At 39.0% G+C, this 24,072-nt stretch overlaps 1 protein-coding gene across 4 annotated transcripts in view; it reads right to left on the minus strand.

Annotated features, from left to right (window-relative positions):
* UNC13C (unc-13 homolog C) overlaps positions 1–10,077 on the minus strand; it is a 427,801-nt gene extending 417,724 nt beyond the window's left edge. For all 4 annotated transcript variants that reach the window (XM_073303829.1, XM_073303827.1, XM_073303826.1 and 1 more), the window contains exon 1: positions 9,373–10,077. The gene's annotated coding sequence lies outside the window, so the exon portion shown is untranslated. The remainder of the gene's footprint in view (positions 1–9,372) is intronic.
* Between the last annotated feature and the right edge of the window lie 13,995 nt (positions 10,078–24,072).

Consider the following 24,072-nt stretch of genomic DNA (forward strand, 5'->3'; position numbering starts at 1 on the left):
GGCTTTAACTATTTTAAGTCAAATGCACAGCCCAAGTATTGGGTTTTGTGCTGGGAAGTTTGGGATGGCCAAGGAAAGGGGAGGAGAAAAATCTGTTATATTCTCCTCTGCAGAAGTGAAGGAGAGGGAACCAAAACAGGAGAACCCTATGCAGCCTCTCCCACTGCCCCAGTTAGAGTAACCCAGGCTGAATGTGGCCCTAGTGTTATACTAACACTGCACTTATTGGTGAATAGGTAGCTTGTATATGTCACTAGACTAGAATATGGTTGTATCACTGGCAAAGTATTGCCAAGCTGAGAATGTTCCACCAGAAGGGCTTGGTATAGCAGGCAAATGTCTTGGTTTTCCAAGGCTTAACTGTTTTAATTCCTTCACTATTTCATGACATTCTGAATCCTATTATTTTCAAACTACATCAGCTCATATCCTTACAGGCAGCTACTGTGCTAACACATTGCTACCAGCTTCACATTATGTGCCTATAAAAGTTTGTATTAAGATGCTATTTTTATATGTATATAGTACAATAACAAAACTTTCATTAATTTCAGTGGAAGCAGAATCAGACCTATAATAGTTATGGCTCAAAGTACCTATGCAGTCTTTTGTAGTTATAGGTTTACATGTCAGCTTCTCATAAAACCAAAAAGTGGTTTGATATTTAATTTCCCCTTGTTACAAAACTGAGACCAGGGGAACTTGAAGTTTTTGCAATTATGCTTTTTGTCAAACTTAATTTCTTATAGCATTAAAAATGCACAGTCCATTTAGATATTTAAAACTAAGGGGTAGATCATTGCTGTCCATTTCTTGAGCCTGCAGTGAAAATAAAGGGAATGAGAAGCACCTTCCTCCATGCAATGGCCAAGTTGGGGAAGCACATTGCTCCCAAAGGACTGAGGGGCATGGAATAGGCAGATCCATGGCGCTGCTCTCCCTTTCAATCTGCCACACAGTCATTCCTCCCTCCTCCCCACCTTAAAACGAGAGGTAGCAGTTTGTGGGCTACAGACACCAGGAAGCTATAGGAGAGGCAGAATGCCCATAGTGTTCCCCAAAGCAATGCAGCTCTGCACCACTGCCAACATAGGACTGTGCCCTAAAGGCATGATGAAACCCTAAATCTTTATTATTTTGCACTTACATAAACACCTTCTATTTGAGATGCTCAGAGCACTTCACAGATAGATTCACTATACTTCCCAGCAGCCCTGTGTGGGGCTAGGATAGAATCACACCCAATTCACACAGCTTAATAAATAGACTGTAATTTTAACAAAGAGAAGGTTATGGGGTGACTTGATTACTATCTACACAGGGAGCAAATATTAAATAATGGACACTTCAGTGTAACATTGAGTGTCATTAACCATTGGCCCAATTTCCCAAGGGTCGTGGTGGATTCTCCATCGCTGAGAATTTTTAAATCAAGATACCAAAACAGAGTCAAAGATCCGCTCTAGGAATTATTGTGGGGAAGTTCTATGGCCTGGATTGTCTGGGTGGCCAGACTAGCCCCTTCTGGCCTTGGAATCTATAAGCTGTGGACACTAAAGCACAGAGAGGGGAGTGACTGCCACTAGAGTACACTGCCTCCATCAACTAAAGTCTGGTCTATAACTCAGTTTTACTAGCCTAGCTATGTCCATTAGGGGTGTGATTTTTTTAAACTAATATAGCTAGGCTGGTAAACCTCCTAGTGTAGACAGGTTTCAGAGTAGCAGCCGTGTTAGTCTGTATTCGCAAAAAGAAAAGGAGGACTTGTGGCACCTTAGAGACTAACCCATTTATTTGAGCATGAGCTTTCGTGAGCTACAGCTCATGCTCTGATAAATTGGTTAGTCTCTAAGGTGCCACAAGTCCTCCTTTTCTTTCTAGTGTAGACAGTTAGGACAGTAAAATATGCTTTTATTAGTCTATCATATGCTGGTCAGGGGAACCAGCAAAAGATACATTGGTATAACTGTTTCCATACTAGCTGGTTTTGCTAGTTTCACTACACTGGTATAATTTAATTAACAAAACTCTCTGTGGACAAGGCCTCATTCAAATGAATTTGATTTGAAGAAATACTTTGCTGCTGCTTTTTACTGTTCTTAAATAATGATAATTATGTGTTGCATTATGAAGTGCTCCATGACCTGCTTGTAAAGATTGTTACATAAATGCATTTTAGTGTAATATTGCATAAACTGTATAGTTGACCTTGCTACAGACTCTGGCAAAGAAAGACAGAACTACACTAGAGTGGCTCTTTTTCTCTGTTGGACAACTATCTGCCTGGGGATTTTCCTGTGTGGGGAACTGCAGGGCTCTGTCACCCTTTCTGCTCAATTCACACAGGAGGCCATTAGTGGGGATAGAGAGATTCTTTGGCTTCCAGTGCTATCATCATGACTATGACATTGAACTCTAGTCACAGCTTTACCGAACCCAGATGTTACAGATCTTGTGCAGCTCTCTCAGTGCAGGTCTACACTACCACTTAAGGGCATGGCTACACTTGCAGATGTAGAGCGCTGGGAGTTAAACCAGCCTTCGGAGACCGCAGCAGGGAAAACACTGCCATGTGTTTACACTGTCAGCTGCAAGTGCACTGGCATGGCCTCGTTAGCAGTGCTTGCAACACCACAAAGAGCAGTGAATTGTGGTAGCTATCCCAGTGTGCAAGTGGCTGCAATGTGCTTTTCAAATGGGGGTGGGGGATGTGGAGTGTGACAGGGAGCGTGTTGTGTATATGTGGGGGGAGAGACAGTGTGTTAGCATGCTGTCTTGTAAGTTCAGACAGCAGAAGACCCTCCTCCCCCACCACACACACTCACAACAGCAGCATTCCACACTAATGGCTTGCTTTGTCCCGGAGCAGATAAGCATGCCAGCTGTCAGCAACGGAGCTTTGAAAGGGCATATCCGCATTCCTGCGGCCGATTTCAAAACAATGAGAAGAGTGGCCACTTGGCTTCAGGGGATTATGGGACATTTCCAGGGGCCAATCACAGCACAGTAATGCAACACCTCGTTCACACCGATGCTGGGCATTTCAGTTGGGGCGCAGCAAGTTTTCTGCTTCTTGTGGAGGTGGATTACAGAGCGCTCTAGCTGCAGAGTCCAGGCGTTCTACGTAACTTGCCAGCATGGACACATCGGGAGTTAGGGCCCCTGGGGCTGCTTTAAGGCACTCTAACTTGCAAGTGTAGCCAAGCCCTAAGTAGATCTAATTTACGTAGCTCAGGGGTATGAAAAAGCTCCCCCACCAAGCGACACAAGTTTCGCGCTGTCCACACTGGCGCTGTGTTGGCAGGAGACGCTCTTGCGATGACACAGCGTACGCTTCTCGCAGAGATGGAGTAATTATGCTGATGGGAAAGCATTTTCCTGTCGACGTAAGTGTCTTCACCAGACGCGCTACAGCGGCACAACTGCATTGGTGCAGCTGTGCTGATGTAGCACAATAGTGTAAACTTGCCCACAGTATCAAGACAAGAATGAGGCTTGAATGAGAGCTGGCAGGTTGCAGCTCAGTAGGGATGGAACAGAAATGATGCTAGACACATCTGAATCTTCAACTGAAGGAGCATACTATCCTTTTATTACTAACATTTGCCAACTAGAGGTGCTTACTTTTCTTTATGCTCATATAGCAGTAGCAGCCATGAGTGCCTTTTCCCCATCTGCATTTGCCTAGGAAGCTGTGGCCACTATCCATAAAGATCACATGGAAACTTCAGCCATAATGCAGAATGGGGCTGTCCACTTATTCAGCAGTCCTTCTCATATGCAGCATATTACCAGCACATCAGTGCACTACTGCATGAACTCGCTTCCAACTCATTCAATTCAAGCTGCTTATTTTTAACCTATAAAGCCCTTCATGGTTTGCATCCTGTGTGTCTTAAAGAGACGGTCTCTCTGCTAATGTTCTAAAGTTTGATGATAGGTGGCAGAACAAGCAAAACAGATAAGTGTCAAAATGGCTGACCTAGTTAACTAAAAGACAGATTAGATCAAAGAAGGAAAAGAATCAGATGACTGTCACCTAACTTATGCTGTACCATCTATTTGACTGTATGCTTTTCAAGTAGGTTATGCAAACTAATTGACAGAGCACACAGCAGAGCTATATTGCAAGACACTTAGCAACTTGGCATTTATATACTTTATAAGCTATGGGCTAGATTTTGAACTCAGTTACACTAAAGTAACCCAATAACGGATAATAAAGTGGAGTGACTAAAGTACTGACGTAACTCTATTGACTTTAACTTTATTTACACCAGTGTGGCTTCGATCAGAATTTGGCCATATAATATATCACTGAACACTGTGGATTAGTGACTACATCAAGTGGTTCTGAGAGTCAATAGCTGTTTCATTTGAACTACTTAACAGTATATAGTAATATATTTTTCAAACTATCTACAGAGAGGCCTTCTATAATTATAATTTCCCAGCAATCTGAGTAATTATTTGGAACTGGGAATAAAATTTCATTTTCGGTTTGGAGGGCTGGTATATTTTCATGATAGGTTGCTGTAAAGATAATATCTGAGTTTTATAAACATTTTCTTTTGCAATACTCTTCAGTTGTGCAGCACTACTCTATTTTTCCTACTTTTTTGTGTTACTTCACTACAGTATGTGTATTTGTCAATGAACACAAGTTATACAACCCCCCTAATTATGATTGTAGTAAGTGGTCCACAAATGTGGATGAATAACCAAGACTAAATTGTTAAGGATGCAGGCATATCTCCTGTATTTTTCTCCACAGAAATAATTGTCCAATATGGAAAAACTAGAAAAATCATAGTTAGTCCTCAGAGCACTGGAGCAGTGATCTTAACTAAGGCTACAGATCAGAATACATGCCTTAAGGGATATGATGGAACTATATTTAAATTTCTTCCTTATGTATAAGATACCTTATAGTAGGTTTCTAATTTTAATAATATCCATTTTGCCTTACTCATTACTAAGCGGCTTAATATACTCCATCCGAATATTGTAAACGTACACAAGATTTTTAAATGAACAGGAGTTGGTTGGCATATAGCTTCAGTGTTATGTGATGGTTGACCATATTACTGTATTAAACTAGCTTAAAAAATTCCTATTTGTGTCTGACTGGGCCTCATCACATTTCAGTTATCCCTAACATAAACCTAAACAGCAGGGGGAAAAAAGTCAAACAATCACCATGCACAATGGTGAAGGAAAAACTAATATCAGCCGTAAAGTATGTTTGGTCTTTTATTATTATGCATTATTATACATACACCTATTTTAGATAACATTCACGTCTTATCAAAAGCTAGTAAGATTTAGCATGGATCTTTTTAAAAAAAGACTATTCCTATGTAAAATCCCACGCATTAGAAATATTTAGAGAAAAGAAAGTTTCTACTTAAAGAAAAAATCATTATAAGCTATATTAATAACTATACGTAATAACTTAGTATAATTCAAATTAAAGTTTACCACTTTGCTGTAGGTAGTGGATTTTTAATGTATAGACTAAATTGTGAGTGTATAAAATTCTTCATTGTTTTGTGCAATGTTACAATAAAAGAATACACATTTATTTGTATTCTTATTGATCAAATTAATAGACTATCAACACATCATCATATTTATGGCCGAATCTTGACAATTCTTATTTTAGCAAACTCCCATTGTCTTCTGTAGGAGTTCTCTCACATAAGGAATTCAGTACCAGGCCCATAATACGTAAGTAATAAATTGACATTAAATTGCATATAGCCCATATTTAGAGAGGAAAGCTATGTAATAAACTGAAAGCACATCTAAAAATATTTCATTTATCATGGACTTCTCACTGCCTTACTTCCATTCTGACCACTAAACTATATCTCTGAGACTTATTCCAACACTCCAAACCCTTGAGCAGGTTTAAATAGCAGCTATTTTTTCACATTACGCAACAACCAATAATCCCCATTCTTTTCCCCTAAATGCATTCTTTTCCCCTAAGTTTCAGCCTCAGAATTACCTTGGCCCAAGCCTCAGGATAGGCAATATTCAGACCTGGACCAGCGACAGATCTAAGATTGGATATCCTATGAAAAAATTCATTTTAGGTAATTTGTAGAGGTTTTAAGATATATTTGTTATATTCACACTCTCTCCCTTTTATCCCGTGACTGTGAAACAGACTAAGGGAACCTGTTTACAGGTGGAGTGATACAAAAATAGTCCATATATGTTAAATATTCCCTAAACACTTCTAAAATAGTAGTTCTGTTAAACGTGTGGAACATATAGAATACAAGATGCTGTGGGGTTGGTATTATGGCTCTTAATTAAGTTGGCCTGTAACATTCACTTGGAGCATTGCCCCTTGAGAAAATGCCACGATCACACTCTAACTCATGCCGAGAGAACAGTTATGTTACAACACAGCATCATGTGTTCTGCATACATACATACACATACTCTAGAAGCCAAATCTAAGCCTTGCTAAGCATCTGCAACTCTCCTAGATGTCAATGAGAATTGGAGGTGTTAAGCACACATCAGGATTTGGCCCCATAACAGGGTGGTTTTCCACTTTACAGGCCAGAGTCCTGGGGCCACTCAGCCCTGCTCAATTATCAGACCCAGCTGGAAAGGGAGTATGTGATTATAAGAGCCAGCAAGTGGTTTGGTCAAGGGGAGACTGCAGAGGGAAGCTGCAGGAAGGGAGAGTCTCCTGCATTGGTCCCTGAGTGAGGAAGACTCCAAGTGGCAGGACCTGGGAGTTGTGTCTGGGCAGGAAGCCCCAGTTGGATGTATTTGTTTTCCTTTTGTGAGTCTGTAGTTATTTGGAGAACAAATGGAGCCCAGAACCAAGAGCTAAACACTAATATGTTGTAGCTGATAATTCCCCAGACCAGTGAGGAAGCCAGCTTTATCACAGCTCCAAAATTAAAAACAAAAACATTTTCCCCACATTCCTGTAATAATTCACAAAATACCTACAGTATTATTTTGAAATTACAGTAAACTTACTTTTGATTCCATTTACTGGAGAGTTAAACCAATCAATAGCCTTATACACATTTACTTTAATTTTCTATCCAAAAATAATCATGTTACTTCAGAACCCCACCTTTAATGAATTCTGTGGGGAATATGGTAGAGTCTTTAAAAAATGTGATTAGGTGCCAAAGAATTTTTATGCTTCAGAGAGATTTGTTATAGTTCAAAAATATCCAGTTTGCCATAGTGCTCGCAAGAGGCAAAGTAAAGTACGTCATAGCCTTATATCCAGGACTACTTTATAAATACAAACTTTTAAGAACAGATTTAAAATATATTTCACTTAAATCAACCAAGTTCCTTGCAATATTCAGAGTTCATCGACACTTTTGTTAATTATAAATGATGTTTTAAAGTCGCAGTCATTCCCTTCTCCTTGTTTCTGCTCCAAAAGTCCCAGCATTACATATGTGATGTCACAGCATTTTCACAGCAAGACCCCAATGATATCAGCAAAGCATTATGACTTAACTGCAGGATCAGAGACATAGTCAAGAAGAAAACACATACATGGGTACATATACCTCCAGCTATGAGCAAAAAGAAAATAGAAAATTAAATGGTTTGCTGTGCAAGGTTTTTTTTTAAACTCAGGTTTGCGTCGATATGAAATCTCTGCAAGTGAAGGTTAACGACATTGGTTTTCATGACATGCTTTTCAGTGTAAAACAAGCAGTATGAAGAGGTTGCACATTTTATCTAGGCTAACTATAATACACGTTCCTTACAACTTTTAGACAGAGTGGTATTTTTTTCTAGACATATTTACTTGTATATGGACTGTTTACATTGCAAGAATCAGAACTAATTTTAGAACTTTCATATTTATCAGTATTCTTAACTTCTATTACTCAGATACTGTACCATTTAGTAAATAAAAGGCATAACATACTAAAAAGGGTGACTATATTTAGTTTATATCAGCACTGACAGCAAAATTCAGAATACAAACATCTGCCATTCATATTCATCATTCATTCTGAATTATGGTTAAACTTTATAATTAGGATAGGGGTTTTACACGTTACCACACAGTCAAATACTATTTGCCAAAAAAAGCTTTCGAGGCACAAGAACTACTGAAATCTAAGAGGTAATGTCATTATTAAGAATCTGAAACTGACATTAACCCTTTGTATCACAAAGTGTTATGAAGAAATGTTACTTTAAAAATTGCCAGGAGGCAAATTAAGCAGCCGACTGAATGTTTTGAAAGATGTCAGAGCTGAAAAAGCAAATGGACATTACTGTTCTATGAGGTTTAAATGCTTGTGTTTCAGATATATTTTACCAGACATGCCCATCAAAAGCAAGTATTAGTCCCCTCATTTTAAAGACACATGGATTTGCATTTGGTCTGAACTCCAAATAATATATTCAGTCTCATCAGTGGGAAAAAAAATTATTGTTCACCCAAAAGTAACATGGGAGCTCAGTCTAAATACTTCAAAGAAAGTAGAAGGAAGGGTCAATGAACACTCTAGCATCTAGCTGAGCTTCAAATAACTTTCTCTTCCCTTATACAAAATAAAAAACAGGCACCCTTTTACAGTAAAAACACTAAGTAAGTGCAAATCTCTGGAAATTGAAGGTGGTAAATACTATACCATCTTATTGTTTAAAGATGCCTTCTTACTGAATCTGCAGTGACATCCGCAAGGGTATGAAATGGTTACTCTTTGTTAGGCTATGGGGTTTGGGGGAAGAAGATAGCATTCTTATACATATGAGCATAGTTGTGAAACAGAATCAAGCTTACATTCTAAGCAAAGCTGTCCCTTCAGAGCAAAGCTGCAGGGTGTTCATCTTGAAAGATTAATCAAGACCCAGAAATGCATAAGCATCTGTAAAGCTCGATTTATTGCTAATCCTATCATGAACTAGAAAAAGTATTGAACAATACAATCAAAACATACCACATCTTGGCTATTGATTCAGATCTCTCAGTCATCCCATTTTGTTTTTTAAATTGTTTGTCAACATTGTCTTTAAAATGCTCTAACTCTGTTTAAAATTAAATCAGAGTTAAAGAACTGAGGCGCCTCCTGAACATCTATTTTCTGTCAAAGGTATTTCACTGATCTTGCCGCGTGAACTTAGCACCATCATAACATTGCAAGTGAAAGCATTTTAATAAAGTGTTGACTCAAAGTCTGCAAGCTTTGATAGCATCACCAACATTTTAGCATTAGAAAAAAAAGCCATTACCAATCAATGCATTACATTAGCTAGAACAGTGGGAGGTACACTGAGAATGAAAATGAGGAGGAGAAACAAAGGAAATACATAAAATATATGCTTACTGAGTGCTATAGTAGAAAGAGTACATACCTGGATTAAATTCTTCTTAAAAATAAAAAAAATACATAATAGCTCTATAATATTTTCCTTTTATGCAGAAATACTTTACATAACCCCATTCCTATTCTCCAATTCTTCATTCAGCCATAAAATGGTACAACACAACATGAAGCTGCTTCACAGTGATTCAAGTCAAGTGCAATCAGGCATGCTGTTAGTCTGCAATGGAATCTGTTCTTTTAAATTCCATCGTGTTCCCTAGACAGCATTAAATGTATTTTTTTTCTATTACAACTTAGCTATTAGCATAAAACTGATTTTGCTCTTCTTAGCTGTTATTTCCCTCTGCATCTCAATTCTATTTCAGCAAAATGGGAGTCAGTTTCCCTATTCCTGTTCAAATACATCATCAACAATTGAGAATAGTAAGCATCCTGGTGTTTTATGTGCCGGTAACTTCACCCATCGCTGTTTTCTCCTGCCACTGCTTCTGAATGCAGTATTCACTGCAATAGCCACAGCCCTCCTGTGTGGAAGGCAGCTCTTCTGCTTCACAGATTGAGTAAAATAGGCTTAGTGAGAGTCCTCGCTCACAGAAACAACACTTGTGATGCTCCCTGAAAGCTAGCAGGTGCATCACTGTCCATAACACTGATAACACTGTAAGATGCTGCCTCTTGCTTGGAGAAGAAATCTGGTTGCTAGGGCCATGTCCCATCTAACCTTTCATTTATCAGTCTAACGTGACTTGGAGTAATGATTGTATACACATTTCTTCCAGCAGGGCTTTCATTAGCAGGTGGTTGTTGCTGGTAATGAAACTGAAGAATGATTTAATAATGATCATTCTGTATTTATTTAATAGCACTCCCAGATAATGATAAACGCCCCATTGTGCACAGTATTTGCATACTTGAACGTTTCATATGTTATCAGTTAATAGACAGAGGAACTCAAGTTTTGTTTACTGGCGACTGGGCAATCAGAATTGATTGACTGTATATTAACAAACCTTCAGAACAAAATTTTGTGTGTGTACTTTAAAATGTCAATTGATTTACCAGTGTGTGTGTGTGCGTGTGTGAGAGAGATTTTATATATACACAAGGGTCACAAAACATGTTCAGTGTATACACATCCAGTGCAGTTTTACACTTCACAAGTATACCAACACATTCAGTAAAATCTTATATACAAACACATTTGAGACCAAAAAAATCACACATCTGTTATATATATTAAAGATTTTACAGAGCTACATATAAGTATGTAGTATATGCACATAAACTCCTTTTACTGTCACCTTACCTATAGTTCTTACTAACTGCAAAATCTATAGCACTTAAATGCTAAAAGAAACCTAGATTTTCATACTGGTACATTTCATATAAACTTGTTCACATATATGAACTTTCTAATTGCTGGTAATACCTGAAGCACTTACAACTAAATGACCTGGTTACCTATTTCTTAAAGAATGACTAATATATAATTAAAATTTATTTAAGCTTTATGAGTAGTAAATTTTACTTTCTGCAATCATAGTATTGTCATTACTAAACAATGAGATTTTCAGAAAACAATGGGTTTTTTTTTGTGTGTATGGAGAATACTGATTGACTAAAATGAAATGAGATACTTCTAGCATAATGCAACTATATTTAGGATAATAAAGTTATTTTTCAGAGGTTTTCTGTCTATTGGCATTATTTTGACAAACAATATTATAAAGCATAATCTTTAAAAGTCTGTCTTCTTGTAATTTCTGCTGCCTATAAACATTGCATATTTACATCATAATTATATGTATCATTCTGAACCAGATTAATGCACCTTTTGTCATACAAATCCTGCTGATGGCACGTTAGCCTATGACGTAAGGACTTTGGGTTAAAAACAAAGTATTTCATGTAAATCTATATACAGCAGTTCTTCAAATCTTGAACATTTTTGCCACCAGCAAAGAAGAAAACAACATTAGTTATTTATACAATAAATAATGCTTTAGGAAGGCAAGGGGAAATACTCACCACTAGTATGAAAGACTAATCATGCAAACCCTTAATTATATAAGTTATCCCAATTATGTAAGTAGCCCCACTGAAGACCCCTTACAGTCAGTAAGACTGCTCTTGCAAAGATTTGAAGAATCAGGCAATAAGGAAGCACCTAATCCAGACATCAAACATCCACTGAAGTCAGGTCCTCAGATAATTACAACACATACAACTCTATTTCAGGCTTGAGATTAGGACATTGCCAAAGAGATCGCGCTGGGAGACTAAGTCAAAGTAGTAAGTTTTAGGGAAGGATTTGAAAGAGGAAAGGAATGTGCTTAATGCACATGTAGACCCCCACCTCATATATTATGAAACTTGGTATGCAAACAATATTGCTTGCAGTGATCATTTCATTTTCTAGATAGATTAATCCTGCTTTCCATAAACCAGCTCTTAAGTGTTTACCCCTTGCTTATAGTAATCAGACTTACATCTGCTGATTGGTTCAGATTGGAAATAATTTACTTTGAACTCTCGAAGTCAGAAGAGAATTTTGCACTTTTGAGTGCCTTTCAGCTGATGCTAAAACACCAAACAAACAAACAAAAAAAACTTACAGCATGTAGACTTGCCAATTCAAGGCAATTATAATTTATTGATCTGCCTTGGAATTAAAATGTCATAGAGAACTTGTTTTATTCAGCAAGATGTTGATTTTGCTTCTAACAATCCTGCCTGAGTCAAAGAGTTTTACAGATGTTCATATAGTGATTATTTGGAACAAGAAAGTCCCAGATTGATCCTCACAACAGAAGTGTGTTGTATTTCTATTCACAGGATTTTAAATGTCCCTTGCATTGGAATGACATGCACAATTCTATATAGTAAAATCTCACCAGAGTGTCACCCAACATGTACTCTGTGCTATGAAATGTTTCTGGTAAGCCTATGAATGGAGGGATTGTGTAATAGGTCTTTGTACCCATGGAGGTGGTCTTCATGTCACCCCTGAATAGGCTAGCACAGAAGGGCAGTTTGGAGATTGGCCCTGAAGAGACCAGAGGATGAACAATTATACGTACCAAACAACCTGGAAACCCACGCTTTCCAGCCAATTGCTGCCTAGAGAGGGTGACTCAGTAGCCCTGAAGTCTCCTTCTAGATTAGAGGGAGGGTTTTCATGTTTTCAAGCAGGGAGTTCCTGAGAGAAAGTTCCATTAGATTGACTTTATGCAGAGGGAGGGAATTTCACATTGCATAATCCTTCTACCTTAACAGTTATGTTAGTATAGCAGCTGGTATGGAGTAGTTTACACACAAAGTCTCCTCCAACAGAAAAAACAAAACATGCAACCAGAAGAACGTGTAGAAAGGAAATTCTTCCTATTTCGCTGTTCTGAATCAGAGGACCAGGCCTTGCATACTAACAGTCACAATACAAAAAAAAAAAAATCATCTTCTAGGGGCTCTCATAATAAAGCAAAGAGTGATAAAGAAATAACCTGCCTTTGAAAACGTAATCCTTACATGGGCCAAGCAAGGTGAAAAGATATCCTTGTCCCTCCAACCTCACTAGCATAAAAGCCCATTGGAATCTGGTGATACAGTAACTCCTCGCTTAACATAGTCCCAGTTAACGTTGTTTCATTGTTACGTTGCTGATCAATCAGAGAACATGCTCGGTTAAAGTTGTGCAATGCTCCCTTATAACATTGTTTGGCAGCTGCCTGCTTTATCCACTGCTTGCAGAAAGAGCAGCCCGTTGGAGCTAGCTGGTGGGGGCTTGGAACCAGGGTGGACCGGCAGCCTCCCTATCAGCTCCCCTAAGTTCCTTGTGCAGCAACTGCCCAGCAGGCTATGAATTGCAGGGCAGTTCAGGTGTCCCTCCGCCCACTGCCCTGTGCTGCTCCTGCCCTCTGCCTTGGAGCTGCTCCCGGGAGCCTCCTGCTTGATGCGCGCGGGGGGGTGGGGGGAAGAGGAGGGCTAATGTCAGGGTGTCTCCCTCCCCCCCATCTCCACAGAGCAGGGTGGGGACACAGACGGGCTCAGGACCGAGGGAGCTTGCTGACAGCAGCTGCGGTCTCAACTTGCTGATCTACTTAAAAAGGCAGTTTACTTAGAGTGTGATCAGTATTTAAAGGGGCAATGCGCGTGGGAGAAATTGGATTCGCTAAACATCATTTCACTTAAAGTAGCATTTTTCAGGAACATAACTACAACGTTAAGCAAGGAGTTACTGTATATGACTGTCTGTGTAGTCACTGTCATGGTTGTCACATGAGAGAAGCATTTAATGATAGACTTTAGTAAATCATACCCAGCTGCCCTCATTTGGCAAAAGATACCAATAGGGATGAAAAAACCTTAGCAGCCATGAAAGGGAGTGATTGTGGCTGACTTTGACATTCTATATTGTAAATGATATTTCATAGATTCTACTGCCAGAAAGGACCACTGGGTTCATTTAGTCTTACTGCCCTTCTGGCCACAGCATTGCACTAGGAGCTCATGTTCAGCTGATTACTCACCATGACTCTAAGGGTTTTTTTTAGAGTGACTGTTTCCAGGAATAGAGTCCCCTATTCTCAAAGTATGGCCTTCATTTTGTGTTCCTAGATCTATACATTTAGAGTTAGCTGCATTAAATACATATGCTTACTAAATCATCCAGACTGCTCTGCATCAGTGACCTGTCTGCATCCTTACTTAGGGTATATCTACACTTACCAACGCTGCAGTGATCGATGCACCGGGGGTCAATTTAGCGGGTCTAGTAAAGACCCGTTAAATCGACTGCAGATCACTCTCCCATCAACTCCGGTACTCCACCGGAATAAGAAGCATAAGGTAAGTTGACGGGAGACCTTCTCCCATTGACCCAGTGCGGTGTAGATCCCGCAGTAAGTCGACCCAAGCTACATCGACTCCAGCTACATTATTCATGTAGCTGGAGTTGCGTAACTTAAGCCGACTTACCCCCATGGTGTAGACCAGGCCCTACTTCACCATTCTTTGTGTTACCTGCATCTTTTATGAGTGACGGTTTTATGTTTTCTTCCAGGTCACTGATAAAAAATACTTGAGAACCTGTGTTTGTGTAAGGTAAAAAAAGAACTAATTATATCTCACAATGCAAGACACACTGGCAACATTATCATGTGTGTTTGATAGTAATGTAACTACTCAAATAATTAGGTACCTTCCCCCATATCATCTTGCTCCCACAAGAAAAAAAGACACCAAAGAACATTCTAAATTTAATGTCTAATGACTGTGTGAAGTACCAATTTAATGATCCTGAAAAATTAGGTCTTCTGGTTATCCACCACAAAGGGATAGCATGGAAAGCAGTACTGAAAACTTTCATACACAGCTCTGCCTGCGAGTTCTCTGTTCTGGAGGTCACCTCTGTCAGGAGGGAGCTAGTTCAGTCCTCTGGCTCTGTCCCTATATTCGAACAATGGTGCCAATTTGTGTTAGCTGTGATGTGGACAACTGTCGAACTGGAAATAGACAAACCACTAACTTATTTTCTCATCAGCCATTGAACTGTCATTAAACAGCAACTACTTTCAGTCATTGCCAGCCTGTACCTGACTCAAATTAATAACCTAGGTGAAAACTCTACATGCCACGATCTGAGGTAACAAGTTCCCCAACATAAACTTTAAAATGTAAAGTCATATTCATTATACGCCTCTTGAGTGAGAGAGATTGCCTCCCTGGTTGACTATTACTGGCTGCATGTCTTCTCAATGAAAAAAGCAGCTTTTTTGGGGGGTGGGGGGGAGAACCTGAAACTGCAGTTGGAACACACTGAAAACTCCCCACTGACTTCAGTGGAGTTCCACATACAGAACTACTGTAGCACTCAGGTGTCCATGTAATAATGCCTTTCACTAACAGTCTATAGATTCAATAGGCTAAACCCAGAAGCTCTTTCTTAGGCAAAACTCATTTTTCTCCCCAACTAAGGCTTTCTAGATTAAACTCAATGTTTCAGAAGAGATACCATTTTTTTTAACCACGCTCCAGTTTCTTGTAGGATGATATACTCTGAAGAGTGAAAAATATCAGTTTGTACTAGTTATGGGATTATTCACTTGATTCTCAAGAATACAGAATCAGGCCCTCTGTAACCAAATTTACAATGATGCATTTGAGTATAGACAAGACAAACTCCCTGTACAACAAGAGTTAATATTTATATACAAAGTGATATTATAAGGGCTGTGCCTAATATTCCATTGTAAATACAGGTATTTCTCAATTGTATGTTATTTATAGGAAAATCTCTGACAAAAATATATCGGTTAAATGTAAGGATTTATGTGCACAATATCTTTGTATGTACTTCTTCGGAAAAATTTCATATTATTTGTTTTAAAAATAACTTGGAATATCAAACCTATCAAATGAATGAACTTGCGCTGCAGTAATTTGTCAGTGTTATCCAGTGACAGAGAAATTCTTGTGTTTAAATAATCTATCCAAATCATGTCTTATAACAATTGCATCTCCATTACACAATACTTACACTGTACTGACTTCACCATAGCTGGAGAACTGGTAGCTTAAAAATAATTTGCTTTTTCGTCAGTATATTTCATCCTGGAAGGCTACAAAACTGACAAAAATGAAGCCTTATCTCTCTCTCCACCTGCTTTGGAGCAATCTTCCTTTCCCTCCATGAAGGAAGGCTAGCTCTGTCACCACAATTAAGATAAGAGTTGATTCTTAACTCTAAAAGACAACATTCCAACCTAATCAATGTCATTAACTTCACAAATGTAAGGTTAACTGTGTTCTGGGGGTGGGAATGGAGGAGAACACTTATACAATTTATATAATTTCTCCATTGAAATATTTTAGCTGTTTTTAGCATCACCAGATACACAAGCATGACATTTAATCCTACTGGGGATTTTAGTAGTAAGGAGCTGGGGACATACGGTATGTGTTTATAAGGTTTTGTTTCAGTGAAAAAGGAAAGTGTAGCCATTGCGCTCTTACTGCATCCCCTGCTGGCCACTTTATGGACTGACATTGACTTCTTGTACGTTTATTTTGCTTTGCTTTACAGCTTGGAGTAATTTACAGAAATGATTGCATAAGTATATTAATAATATACTAATGATCTCAAACAAAAATGAAGTTACACAATCTGAAATATTAACACTGATTTGTTAGAAGTGATCACATTTCTTTTTCTGAACTAATCGTGCTTAATTCATGCGGTGCTCAGCTTTTTGTAATGTCAATACATTGTAATGTCTGCTACAATACTTTAAAAGCTTCCACGGTGAGGTGCGGAGCATTGAGCCATACGGGGAACAATCATACCCTCAATAGCATCAGAGAAGGGATTTTTAAAATTTTTTTTTTTAAACAGAAGCCTTTATAGTAAAAAAAAATTTGTTTGATTATTCAAGAATGGGAGACATTATCTTGACACTTGTGTGTGACTTTTGCTGATGCACAGTTCTAATCTGCTTTTTCATTTTGGCTTTGGTGAAACTGATGATTCCTGAGTTTTGGAGGTGATAACTTTTTTTGTTTCCCTGACAAACATCATCAAAATGTCTGTAACCCACAAGGTGGGACCAACTTCTGTTGGCGAAAAAGACAAGCTCTCCAACTGCACAGAGCTCTTCTTACATAATTATTACCTTCTGCAAATACCAAGCATCTCAGAGTCAGTTTCACACACATAATTCAAGCACACACACAGGAGATGAATAAATGGAGTCTCTTACTTCTGAAACAGCATACAGACGCCATGGACTTCATGCTCTCAATCATTTTCTTGCTCTATGTTTTTTCTTTGTTGCATTTCTCCATTCTGTACAAACTAATCACTCTCATATTACATTAACTCAGAGAGACTGTTCAACGTTCTATCAAAGAACATTTCTTTAATTAGAGCTGCATTACTTTTTCTCATGTCCACTCACTTTTAGAGATTCCGACTCCCTTCCCTGGGGCCACACGCATTAAGCAAACAAGAACTCTTGATAATCTGGTCCTCCTTCCTACAATTACTTACTTTTTCCTTCATGTCTTTTGGAAGCAGCAGCCTGAATGCTTTACATGGAAATGAGCAAACAGGCCAGAACTGTTCCTTCATTTTAGTGAATTTGCTCTGTGTTACGGTGCCTTTAAGAGTCCTGCTGTAATAATGATATCTATTGTGCTAACTGGCTTCTCACTGGTGCCACTCTTAATTTAGGGTTCTCAAAACAATTTTTTTGGTGGCCGCAGAGTGCAGCACCAACTCTTGCTGGTCACTTTGACAAACCTTCTCTCTGTCCCTGCCTCCCACAGTCCTTCAGTGAGAGCCAAGCACACCAGCCCCGCATGTCTTCAGAGGTGCTGCCTGGAGCCCCCAAAGAGGCTGCGCACTACAAGGCACCAATCCCTGCTGGCAGCACCAGTGCAAACACCAAGGCAGCACATCTCGCTGCCCTTGGTAACAGCTATTCAGAAGCAACAGCTGGGTGCTGCAGGGAGGAGCTGTTGCTTTCCAGGAGGGGAAATGGATTATAAGGGGAGGGGCCTGTCCAGAGGGCTGAGACTCAAGCTATTCGGGGGGCACCCAAACATTTTAATTGTGCCCACCACTATCAATGTATACAGTTTGTCAGGGCGACGCCATCCCATGCCACTCCCCCAATCTCCACCCATGCTTTGGAGGCTGTTGTAGCTGCAAAAAAAATCTGCTGGTGGCTGCATGTGAGAAATGCTCTAGCAGCAGGCTGGTTGACCTGAAAGCAACCCTTATGGACATATTAGAAGAGTACTGAAATGAACAACAGGGCCATTGTTTGTAGATAGTTAGCAAAGCCAAGGTACTAGAATCCTTGACATGTAGGCCTGTATCGTTAGAGTCAAGAAGAGACACGAAGTGTATTTGTCTTAGTATCTATGTATTTGTCTGAGCCCACCTTCACTGAGCCTTTCCTGGGTGGGGTGGGACCATGGGGCCTGAAACAGGGAGCTTTGAAGGGCCAGGTACACCCTGTCACAGTTATACAAGTCCCTGCTTTTTTTAAACTCCAGTACAGTATTTGATCTAACCTCTTGAAGCATTGAATTCCACAGGTCTACGATATTGTATGCACTATTTTTTCCGTTTATCTGCCTAAAATTATGTGCTATTAATTTCACTGCATGAACACTTGTTCTTTATTTTACATACACTTATGGGAGTTAAATCATTAATGTTTGCAAACCATTTTGAGATTATTGGCAGGAAGACTCCACAAAGTAGTATTGTATAACAGGCCATGGTGAAAAGCAGAGAAGTCAATTTTCACTCTTCCACCCTTATTTCTGACAGGTTTCAGAGTAGCAACTGTGTTAGTCTGTATTTGCAAAAAGAAAAGGAGTACTAGTGGCACCTTAGAGATGAAGTGATGAAGTGAGCTGTAGCTGACGAAAGCTTATGCTCAAATAAATTGGTTAGTCTCTAAGGTGCCACTAGTACTCCTTTCCTTGTTTCTGAATAGTTCAGTCACATTCCCTCTTTTTGGCAGGCACAATAAACACGAGCAATATGCAAGTGTGTAGTACCTCTGTATTCTTCTCCTCTTTGGACTTTTTCAGTCTCAGCTCTGTGTGTGCACTATGGCCCCTGTTCTGGGAAGCATCCTGGGTACAGGACAACCCTTAAGCACTAGGTCCCATCAATGATATGTAAGCACATGCTAAAAATTAAGAATGTGCTTGAGTGCTGTCCTGAGCAAGAATGGTTTTAAGCATGCACTTGAGCACTATCCTAGATTGGGGCCTAAAACAGATTCAGCAGTTGTGATATTGTCTAATTAAAATATAATCATGTACCACAGTTGCTACCACAGTTATATTGCTACCACAGTTATATAATTGCAACCAATCTTATACAAAAAGTATAATACAAAGAAAAGGAGTATTTGTGGCACCTTAGAGACTAAAATTTATTTGAGCATAAGCTTTCGTGAGCTTACAGCTCACTTCAGTGGATTCATCGAATGAAGTGAGCTGTAGCTCAGGAAAGCTTATGGTCAAATAAATGTGTTAGTCTCTAAGGTGCCACAAGTACTCCTTTTCTTTTTGCAGATACAGACTAACATGGCTGCTACACTGAAACCTATAATACAAAGCTAACCTTTAAAGTCATGTTAGAAAGCATGCAAATAGTAATGAGGTCCATTCAACGTTAGATTGGCTAGAACTTTGAAATGCAAACCTATATTGTTAGAAGTTAGAAGTGATACCAATTGTCTGTGTGTTCTGATAAACATTAGCCATGTAAACAGAGAGTTCCTATCTGTCACTATAACTATTAATTCAGAGATCAAAAGGGAATATTCATGTTTAGATGAATCCTGGGTGAAATAATGTCATTGTCTGTATGTCTCTTTGAAGTTTGTGATAGACTACCTAATGGATAAATTAGTTACCCGTGAGGTTTAGAAAACTGAAGATTACATCAAAAGCTTATTGTTTACCCAGGACTGTATGGTCAAGTGGATGCTAGAAAACTGTATAAAAGACCCTTGGGTCCCAATCCTTTTTATCTCAGATCTGCTCAAGCTTCATCAGCAGAAGTTTGAGATCCCAGTTAATCTGGAACACCCTGAATTTGGTATTGGACATTGGACTATAACATATGGCCTAAATTCTAAAAGAACTCTTTGCAACTACAAAGCTCACCATCTCTGCTATGAATCTGAACCTCAAGAATTGAGCTCATGTATATTGATAGATAGCTCTTTTAACCATACTCTCTCTCTTCTTTTTTAATAAATTTTAGTTTAGTTGATAAGAATTGGCTGTAAGCGTATATTTGGGGTAAGAGCTGGAATATTCATTAATCTGGGAGGTAATGTGTCCGATCCTTCAGGATTGGTAGAACCTTTTCTTTTATATGAAGAAATAAGATTTGCATTAATCCTCATCATATCTGACTTGGGTAACTCGGTGGAGGCTTGAGGCTGGGTTACTTTGAGGGAACTGTGTTTTGGGCTTCTGAGTAACCAGTAAGGTAGAACAGAAACTGTTTAGTGCTGGCTTGATAAATCTAAGTATTGGAATATCCACCAGTTTTGGGGATTACCTGCCCCATTCTTTGCAGTTCACCCTAATTGAGTGACCTCACCTGACTCCCCTGGGATCCTGGTCCCAGCAGTAAAAGAATTAAGAAAAAGTAATTAAAGCTTAAGAGTTACGCTGTCAGCGGATGTAGACAGTGTAGGGCAGCATTTAGAAAGGATAGATGGATGAAACAAACAGAGAGGAGGCATCAGTCTGAAGAGGGATAAGGATGGGGAAAAAAGTGGGTAGGATCAGGGGAGGTCATTGGGGAAGGAGCGGGACATACCGGGCCACAAAGAAGGTGGAGCTGGCATTCTGAGGCCTAGATAAATGTATCACTAAAGTTCCTTTAAAAGGTTACTGTGACGCTATTGCCAAGGCAGAGGAGTGTATAATCTACCACGAGTACAGTGGCAACTTCATTTGAAGTGCCCTACTGGGTTTATGTAAATCAAGATGAAACCAGTTTCAATGTTTTCTTGTTAAAGTTCTGGTGACTACATCAACCACTCACACTGCTTTCATGAGTTATGACCTCACCGGAACCCAATAATGGTATCACAGCCTCATAATTCAGTGAGCTGTTATTCTCTATATAGATATGTACAAAAGTCCATTAAACATGTTTACTAGATACTGCAAATCCATGGAGGTGCTTGAGGGAGAAGAGTGGGGGTGGTGATCAAAGCAAACATCATTGGCAGAGGAAAGACATGATTTTAGGGCTTGCTAAACTAGCAGATCTGATTAATAGAGTTGGGCTAAATGATGAATATCTGGTAGGCAAAGTCACTGAGCTTGCGTTTAACGTGGTAGAGAAGGGGATGCTAGCAAAGGGATGCAAACAAAAGGATGACGTGGTCAGAGCAATGAGCCATGAAGATTATATGGGCAGCAGCTTTTAAATAGACTTGAGAGGGGCAAAAAGACTGGTGTGAAGGCCAGAAGGGAGGAGAGTAGTCGAAGCATATGTGAGGGCCTGAACAAAAGCCTTAGCAGTCTGTACAGACAGAGAAAATCCAAATTTTTAAAATTGTTTATAGATAGGAGCAGCAAGACTTGAATACAGATTGAATGGGAGAGTTGAGAGAGAGGGCTAATGCGGAGATGGCACACAGATTACAGGCCTGAGCAACTAGGAGGATGGTGGTATTGTCCCTGGTGATGGAGAAATTGAGGAGGGGGTGGAGAAATCAAATGTTTGGTTTGGGTCATATTGAGCTTAAGGTATTGGATAGTCATTCAAGATGAGATGTCAGAAACACAGGCGAAGATGTGGGATTGATTGAAGGAAGACAGGTCTTTAGTGGAGAGGCAAAGTTGTGGGTCATTGGCAGAAAGATAGTATTTGAAGACATACTTTTTGTTAAGAACACCCAAAGGCAGTGTACACAGAGAAAAGAGCAGGGAGCCAAAAAAAAAGCCTTGTGAGATCTCATTTAGAGAGAGAAAGAAAAAGAAAATTCTCCCGCACTACTCCCTCCGCCCCCACAAAGGACTGAAGAATCAATCAGAAGAGAAGTAGGAAAGTATGGTGCTGAAACATCCTATAAAGGACAAGATTTTAAGAAGTGGAAAGTGGTCTCTGGTATCAAAGGCAGTTAAGAGATCAAGGAGGACGAAGATGGAGCAGAGGCAACAGAATCAGGATAGGAAGAGCTCTTAAGATTTTGGTGAGAGCAGTTTTAGTAAAGTAAAGAGGGCTGAAATTAGATTGGAGTAAATCAAGGATACTATTGGAGGAGAGAAACTCAAGGTAGCAGTTATTCAATACATTTGGAAGTAAAAGGAGAAAGAAAACGGGATGCTAACTGGAGAGGTAGGTGTAATGAAATGTGATTTCTGTTAATTGATTCATACATTCTAAGGCCAGAAAGGACCATTGTGATCATGTAGGCTGACCTCCTGCATAACACAGATCATCAAACGTCCCCCAAAATAATTCATACAGCAGATCTTTTAGAAAAACATCCCATCTCAATTTAAAAATTCTGAGTGGAGGAGAATCCACCAAGACCCTTGGTAAATTGTTCCAATGGTTAATTACTCTCACTGTTGAATATTTACACCTTATTTCTAGCTTCCATTTTCAGCCATTGGATCATGTTATACCTCTCTGTGATAGACTGAAGAATCCATTATTAAATATGTATATTAAATATGTATATATTATTAAATATTTTTTCCCACATTTACAAACTGTATTCAAGTCACCTCTTAACCTTCTCTTTGTTAAGATAAATAGATTGAGCACTTTGAGTCTATCACTATAAGGTATGTTTTTAAATCCTTTAATCATTCTTGAGGTTCTTGTCTGAAATCTCTCTAATTTATCAATATCCTTCTTGAACTGTGGGCAACAAAACTGGACCCAGCATTCCAGCAGCAGTTGCACCAGTAAAATAACCTCTCTACTCCTCCTTGAGATTCCCGTTTACATATCCCAGGATTGCATTAGCTCTTTTGGCCAGCGTCAGATTGGAAGTTTCAGTTGCTTATTTACCATGATGCTCAAATAATTTTTGGAGTCACTGCTTCCCAGGATAAAGTCCCACATCTTGTAAGGATGGTCTACATTCTTTGTTCCTAGATGTATAAATTTAGCCATATTTAAATGCATATTGTTTGCTTACACCCAGTTTACTGCGCAATCCAGATTACTTTGAATCAGTGACCTGTCGTCTTCATTATTTACCACTTCCCAATTTTTGCATCATCTGCAAACTTCATCGGTAAACATTTAATGTTTCTTCCAGGTCATTGATAAAAATGTTAAATAGCTTGAGGCCAAAAACCAGTCCTTGTGGGATGCCATTGGAAGCACATCTGCTCCATGACAATTCCCCACTTACAGTTACATTTTGAGACCTATTGTATAGTCAGTTTTATATCAATTTAATGAGTGTCATGTTAATGTTTTATTCTTCTAGTTTTTTTAATTAAAAAGTTTTGTGGAACCAAGTCAAACTCCTTACAGAAGTCTAAGTATATTACATCAACACTATTAGCTTTATCAACCAAACTTGTAATTTCATTAAAAAAAAAAAGAGAGAGATACAGTTAGTCTGAAAGGATCTATTTTCCATAAACCTATTCTGATTTATATTAGTTACATTACCCTCCTGTAATTCTTGATTAATCAAGTCCCATATCAGCCACTCCATTATCTTGCTTGGGATTGGTGTCAGCCTGACAGACCCATAAATACTTGGGTCATCCCATTTACACTTTTCAAAAATTGTCACAACATTAACTTTCTTCCAGGCTTCTGGAGCTTCCCCAGTGCTCCAAGATTTATTTAAAATCAACATTAATGGTCCAGCCAGCTCCTCAGCCAGCTGTTACACAACTCTTGGATACAAGTTATCTGGACCTGCTGATTTAAAAACATCTAACTTTAGTAACATCCTCCAGAGATAGTAGTGGAATGGAAAGAGTATGGTCATCACCATATGAGACTATATCATCTGTTTACTCCCCACCCCCAAATGCAGAACACAAATATTTATTGAACACTTATGCCTTTTCTGCATTATTATTGACAATTCTGTCACTTTCATTTAGTAATGGACCAATACCATTGCGAGGATTCTTTTTTTTTTTTTACCAAATATACTTCTATATATACCTAATATAATAAAACTTCCTCCAATTG

This window comes from Lepidochelys kempii, chromosome 10 (genome assembly GCF_965140265.1).
Source record: "Lepidochelys kempii isolate rLepKem1 chromosome 10, rLepKem1.hap2, whole genome shotgun sequence".
Taxonomy (NCBI): Eukaryota; Metazoa; Chordata; order Testudines; family Cheloniidae; genus Lepidochelys; species Lepidochelys kempii.